This window comes from Dermochelys coriacea, chromosome 7, assembly GCF_009764565.3.
Source record: "Dermochelys coriacea isolate rDerCor1 chromosome 7, rDerCor1.pri.v4, whole genome shotgun sequence".
NCBI lineage: Eukaryota > Metazoa > Chordata > Testudines > Dermochelyidae > Dermochelys > Dermochelys coriacea.
In genome coordinates, this window is record NC_050074.1 from 34,947,410 (window position 1) to 34,955,020 (window position 7,611).

General features: G+C 46.9%; 1 long non-coding RNA gene across 1 annotated transcript; it reads right to left on the minus strand.

Annotated features, from left to right (window-relative positions):
• Positions 1-236: 236 nt before the first annotated feature.
• On the minus strand, positions 237-5,998 carry LOC122460905. The gene is made up of 3 exons (XR_006282516.1): positions 5,825-5,998; positions 3,157-3,265; positions 237-431 (listed from the first exon to the last, which is right to left on the minus strand). It is a non-coding gene; the product is annotated as an uncharacterized LOC122460905 (long non-coding RNA).
• Between the last annotated feature and the right edge of the window lie 1,613 nt (positions 5,999-7,611).

Consider the following 7,611-nt stretch of genomic DNA (forward strand, 5'->3'; position numbering starts at 1 on the left):
TTATGGGGATTCAAATAAAAGATGGAATCTGAACATTCAAATTGGTGTTTGCAATGAAGGACAGCAGTGACTCCATATTGGTACCCCATCTTCATGGACAGTTTTGCGTGAAAAGTAACTGACTGTGGGGTGACCAGTTATAACTGACTCCACCACAGAATCTTTGCGCCACCAAGGTTATAAATAGATTGCGCAAAATGGACATTCAAGAGGCAGCCAAGTGCCGTATTGTTTGCGTGGGTGACAGACCAAGATTCATCAGATCCTGAGGGCAACATCATCATCTTACCTGCACCTTACCTGTAGTATCCTGGTTCCTGATCCATCCTCCATTTGTGGGTCCAGGTTCCAGCACCGCCGATCCAGGAACTCCTTCCTTGGACTGAGCCTGGCCAGGGACAGTTGAAGGTCCTGGGTTCAACAATCTCAATCTGAAAGCAAGACACTCACTATCATCAACCTGCCCAGAAGTCACCAGACTGCAGTACAGTATTTGGGGTTTTTATGTTAGGCTGTTACCAAGGGAGGGGTCATTTGGGGACCTGAGCTTCAGGCTCAATCGTGTAAGTAACCACATCTGTATGTTTATTATTGTTTATGTTCCGTTATCCCACACTTTGTTATTTAACCCTAATAAACCTGGAATTTGTTTTCAAAGAATATCTTTCTCCCTCGCTTTTCTATTTCACTGCACCACACAGGTGGGACGTGGGACTGACATACTGCTCCACAGGTGGTAGACTGAGTCCCAGACAAGAACCTGGGTCCTGTAAGCCAGGAGTAGGTTTTTCCATTTACACTAGTGGCGACCATGGCAGGACCGGCTGGGAGTAGCTAACCCTGTCAGTCCTTGCTTAGGATTTTTAGTTGGTTTGGATTTTGATTTGCACTGTAGTTGCTTAATGGTCCAACGACGCGTGGAGAGATTCTCCAAGATTAGAGTGGCGGTGAGCGTAGTACCATGGCCCCACAGATGTCGGCTCGGAAGGTTTGGTGGGAACTGTGTGGGTGGACTACATCCACAGGGTACCTAACGCCGATCCAGAAGGCTTGGTGGGAAAGCTGGTGCTGCCCTTCCCAATCCCTTAGGGTAACCAGGGCTGAGGAAGCCTCGGGGGGGGTGGGGGAAGACCTACTGCCCGTTGTTTGAGAAAAATCTGGTTCTAGGTCTGATCAGCCTGCTGCTGGGGAATTGAGTAGTGACATGGCCAGTGGACCCCCATTGCTGCCACTAGTGCTCTGGCTGGTAAAGGCTGAGTATGTGGCTGGAGCTACAGGGCCAGGAAGGCTGCCAGGCTGCAGCCAGGGTCCTCGAAAAGGACTTGGGAGGCTGCATATAAGCCTGATTGAACTGCTGTACTGCTGGTTGTGGGTAAGCAACCAGAGACCATGGAAAAGGTCTTCAGTCTCAATGATTGGACAAGGCAGCACAATAACTATTCCATCGAGTATTGTGTCTCACTTTTTGGCAAAGGCCAAATCTTTAACCCTAGGACAGTGGGCCTCAGATCTAGAGGCCTACAAATTGGGCCAATTGGTACATACAGGAGGTGGCAGTAGCAAAAAGAAGATGGCTGCCTTCAATGCCTCCAAGCCGCAGGATGCCAGGGACAACACCCAGAGTTATGGCAAGGGCAATCCAAATTACAAGGGAAAGTGCCCATACCATAAGAATGGGTACCAAGAACCATCAAAATCCAGAGACAACAACCTGGCAATGCAATGTTCCAAGGTACCCCTGATGAAATGTGGGTCCTTCGGAAAATGTTGTTTAAAAGGTTGTGTAAATATGAGCCTTTTGACAAGACTGACGATTTATCAACCGACCAACTATTTGCCAGACTTGCAAGGCATGAAAAGGGTGATGTGCAGCCAGGGAGTGGGGGGCAATGTCATTACCAACTGTCGTCCGCTCCCCAGAACTCCTTCTGAGGAAGCCAGGCCCTCAACCCCCCAGGATTTGTTACCCCTCTACTGAATGAGAAATCGGGGAGGCCAACTACCACCATCTGGTTGGCGGGAGATTTTGGAGCCTTCCAACACAAGGTACTCATGGACACTGGGGTATCCATGAGCCTTATATGCACTAGAGCTGCACCTAAAGCAAAAGACAGGGAAATTAAAACACTTGAGAGTTACAACAGAAAAGAAAAAGTGTGGTATCTTTCACTAGACTGATCATTTGTACTGTGAGACCACTCTCTGTCGAGGCCTCATTAGGTTTACAGGCCCTTGGCGGGCATGGCATCCAGGGTATTAACCTGTTGAAAGACCTTCCGGTTATAGTGGACATCCCCAACCAGATATGCCAGAGCCACAGTGAAGACCAGGGGTACACAGAATCAATGCCATTAAAACCCCCAGAGATCTGGATGTACCAAATTGGGACAAGGATATAATGGAGAAGCAAACAAACATCTAGGTGTCTTTGCAAGGGACAAATTGATCTGTGGAAAAATCAAGGTAGCTATCAGGGTAGTGGGACCTGACCCTAAGCCCCAAAGTCAGTATAAGTTTTTGTTGGAGGCAAAGGAAGGAATGAAGCCTACTATTAATGCCCTGTTGGAGCAAGAGGTGTTGGTGCCATGTGAAAGCACTTGAAATGCACCCGTATGTCCTGTTTTGAAATCTGACAGGACAACCTCGACACTTACTGCGGACTATATTGCATTAAACCAGGCTACCCCTCACCTTGCACCGTGGTTGCTAAGTTTTCCATGGTTATGTCACTAACAGCATGTTGGTTTTCAGTTATAGACCTCTCTAACACATTCTTTTCAATCTTCCTCCACTCAGATTCTTATAATAAGTTTGCGTCTACTTACAATGACCAACAGCTAACCTTCACGCGGGTCGCCCAAGGATTCCTCAATGTGCCTTCAATTTGTCACCGCATAGTTGCCAGCATGTGGAAAGACATTCCACATTGCTAGAACATCGCGAGTTATGTGGACGACATGCTTGTGACAATGAGGACCCACGAGGAAAATCTGGAAGCACTGGATGAGGTGCTAGGAAAGCTGAAGGACACTGGCTTCCTAGTAAATCCTAGCAAAGCCCAACTGGTCTTGCAAAAGGTAACCTACTTGGGAGTCGAGCTAGGCTCCCAGGGTAGGAAGCCTGATGCAGTACAAATAGACTTAATTGGTAAATTACCTGTGCCTATGGATGTCAGCACACTGCAGTCGTTCTTGGGATTGGTTGGATTCTCAAGAGACTTTATTCACCGGTACTCCAAGATCGCCAAGCAGCTATACATGCTCCTCTGGAAAAAACAACACTAGAGGTAGGGAAAACAAGAACAGCAGTCCATGTTTAAATTGAAGCAAGCCCTGATGACAGCACCTGCTTTGGCATGCCCCCAACTGGATAAGCCTTTCCATCTACAGCTTGCCAAGACGGACACAGCCATCAGTACTGTATTGCTTCAGCAGGCAGGTCCTTCAATCAAACCAAAAGGAGGACTTGTGGCATCTTAGAGACTAACAAATTTATTTGAGCATAAGCTTTCGTGAGCTACAGCTCACTTCAACGGATGCATTCAGTGGAAAATACAGTGGGGAGATTTATATACACACACACACACAGAGAACATGAAACAATGGGTGTTACCATACACACTGCAATGAGAGTGATCAGGTAAGGTGAGCTATTACCAGCAGGAGAGTGGGCGGGGGGGGGCACCTTTTGTATTGATAATCAAGGTGGGCCATTTCCAGCAGTTGACAAGAACATCTGAGGAACAGTTGCGGGGGGTTGATTCCTTGAGGAATTCCACCATGATTTCAACAATTTCCATCCCACCATCAACCTCAGCCTGGACCAATCCACACAAGAGATCCACTTCCTGGACACCACAGTGCTAATAAGCGATGGTCACATAAACACCACCCTATACTGGAAACCTACCGACCACTATGCCTACCTACATGCCTCCAGCTTTCATCCAGACCACACCACACAATCCATTGTCTACAGCCAAGCTCTTCGATACAATCACATTTGCTCCAACCCCTCAGACAGAGACAAACACCTACAAGTTCTTTATCAAGCATTCTTACAACTACAATACCCACCTGCTGAAGTGAAGAAACAGATTGACAGAGCCAGAAGAGTACCCAGAAGTTACCTACTATAGGACAGGCCCAACAAAGAAAATAACATAATGCCACTAGCCATCACCTTCAGCCCCCAACTAAAACCTCTCCAACACATCATCAAAAATCTACAACCTATCCTGAAGGACGATCCATCACTCTCACAGATCTTGGGAGACAGGACAGTCCTTGCTTACAGACAGCTCCCCAACGTGAAACAAATACTCATCAGTAACCACACAGCACACAACAGAACCACTAATCCAGGAACCTATCCTTGCAACAAAGCCCGTTGCCAACTGTGTCCACATATCTATTCAGGAGACACCATCATGGGGCTTAATCACATCAGCCACACTATCAGAGGCTCGTTCACCTGCACATCTACCAATGTGATATATGCCATCATGTGCCAGCAATGCCCCTCTGCCATGTACATTGGTCAAATTGGACAGTCTCTACGTAAAAGAATAAATGGACACAAATCAGACGTCAAGAATTATAACATTCAAAAACCAGTCGGAGAACACTTCAATCTCTTTGGTCACTTGATTACAGACCTAAATGTGGCAATTCTTCAACAAAAAAACTTCAAAACCAGACTCCAACGAGAGACTGCTGAATTGGAATTAATTTGCAAACTGGATACAATTAACTTAGGCTTGAGTAAAGACTGGGAGTGGATGGATCATTACACAAAGTAAAACTATTTCCCCGTGTTTATTCCCCCCCCCCCACTTTCCTCAGATGTTCTTGTCAACTACTGGAAATGGCCCACCTTGATTATCAATACAAAAGGTTTCCCCCCCCTTCCCGCTCTCCTGCTGGTAATAGCTCACCTTACCTTCACTCTCGTTACAGTGTGTATGGTAACACCCATTGTTTCATGCCTCCTATGTATATAAATCTCCCCCACTGTATTTTCCACTGAATGCATCCGATGAAGTGAGCTGCAGCTCACGAAAGCTTATGCTCAAATAAATTTTTGTTAGTCTCTGTGGTGCCACACGTACTCCTTTTCTTTTTGTGGATACAGACTAACATGGCTACTACTCTGAAATCAATCAAACCAGTTGCTTACAGGTCGAAAGTACTGACTGAGGTGGAGAAGCAAAAGAACCAAGTGCAAAAAAAAAAGTTCTTGCACTGGTGTGGGCCCTCCAACATTGGGAGTTTTTAACTGGGATGGCACCTGTCATATTAAAGACCACACATACTTCCGTGCAGTATGTCCTTTCGGGTTGGGCTAATTCTGGAAGGGTGAGCAACTCACAGCTCGCCGGCTGGACTTTGTTGTTGCTAAACACAGAAGTGGAGGTAGAGAAGACATCCACACCTGCTGCTGCATCTTTTTCACTTTGTGTCACTGGTCAAGATCACAAATGACCATTGCCAGACATTACTATCCCTACAATTATGTGCCCTTTCCAGCCTGAAACCTGCTACGAGACTGCCAAGCAGTACCACCGTGACATCTGGGTGGTAGATAGGAGCAGGTGGTGATTCAGGGTACGGTGAGCTATCATTCAGGTCACAGAGGTGGTGGCTGTGATTGCGGCTCTTAAGTCAGCTCTTAATAACAATTTGCACCAACTCAGATTGGGTACTGCATGCCCTAATAGACTGGCTGATCATCTGGAAAGAGCAAGGGATGCGGTTAGCAGACAACCTTCTGGCTACCTTCTGCATGCCTGGCACCTGGCGGAGTGACGCACCGTGATACTTACCTTTTCAAGGTCCGTGCTCATCGGCGGAACCAGGCAGAAGTCTGGGTGCTAAATAGCAGGGTTGATAAACTGGCAAAGCAGGCGGCGCTTCTGGGATCAGAAACCTTATGGGACAAGGTGAGCCATATCCTCAGTGAAATCCATCCCAAAGAGGTCCACGATCATTTGGACATCAGACAACTACAACAAAAAGACACAGAGATTAGGGAGCTCCTACAGAAAGGTCAACATAGAGCTTACCAAATCTCTCAACACATCTCGGACCTCATCATGGCCACTAAACGGGACAGTGATCAGGTGCCACTGCTGGTGATTCGGGCATGCCTAAGGCTGGAAATGGTAAAGCTGGCCCACCAGCAGGGACACTTTGGCCCTGAAAAGACTATGCAAAGATTGCTGATGGCCTAGTGCACAGTAGGACATGGAGAGCACATCAACAATTGCCTTAGATGTGCATAGAGCAACCCAGACCACTGGGTGCAAAAAGGTCTGGTGCTACATCAGCTGGTCAACGGACCATGGCACAGGGTGAAAATAGACTTTATTGGTCCACTACCATGGAGAGGTAGTGGTGACATCTACTGCCTGGTCCTGGTAGACCCATTTACCAAGTGGGTAGAGACTTACCCCACCAAAAATAGCACCACCAGCACCACCGCTCATGTCCTTCTGGAGCAAGCATTTAGCAGGTTTGGTCTGCCACATGTAATAGACTATGACCAGAGGCCCCATTTTACCAGGGAGCTCATGAAGAAGGTGTGCGCAGTTTTGGGAGTTTGCCAGAGGTTTCATGTTGCCAGGCACTCCCACGTCTTTGGGGCTCGTTAGAATGCACTAACTGCACTTTAAAGACCACATAAGAAAATTGATTGAGACCACAGGAAAGAACTGGGATGCGAAGCTTCCACTAATCCTGATGGCTCTTCGATCAACAGTGGGCACCCATGGAACACACCAATGATAGGGTAATGTGGACTCCTGAGTACTTGTGGGTGCAAGGAGGGGTGCCCGCAGAAGAGTATCAGCCCTGAGTTAACATGGACAACTATATCCAAAAATCTCCTGAACACTATCCGCTCTGTCCAAAGAGCCGTGGCAGCTAACATTAAGAGCACCTTTCAAAAGGTTGACCAAAGACTAAATGCCAATTTGTGCTATATAGAATGGGACACTGGGAACAAGGTGCTGTTCCGCTACTACTCTGAGAAGCACCATCCCCGCAGCCCATTGGTGGTAGGACCTGTCCTCATCATGAACAAGGCAGCCCGACCACCTACCTGGTCGAGATCAAGTTTGGATGGAAAGAAACTGCAAAATGGTTTCATTCCACTCAGCTCAAGAGCTGGAGGGGCAGGAATGAAACCAAGATTCACTGAAAGATGATGGTAGAGCCCCATAAGAGAACTTGTTTCTCACTTCTGTTTGTCTTCCTCTTTTGCAGGAGGAAGATATCCATGAAGTCCATTCACCTGTACATAGTTTTTATGGAATTGTGGTTCATTAGCAGCAGCACTGGCAATATCTTCATGAAGGAGAATGAACGTTGGTTGTTTAGTTAATGAATCTATTCTATATAAAATGGCAACAGCCTGTGTATCAATATAAGGAGCATATTTATACTGACGGAGTTTATGATTTAAAAAATAGGACTCCTCTGGGTACAGTGAACTTACTCCTCAGGCAGAAGTGAAGGGCCAGGTAAAAGGAACGAATGGGAGTTACTTCCTAGACTCTGTGCTTAAGGTGTAATATCAATCTACACCTATGTTCTCGAGGGCTATTGCTAC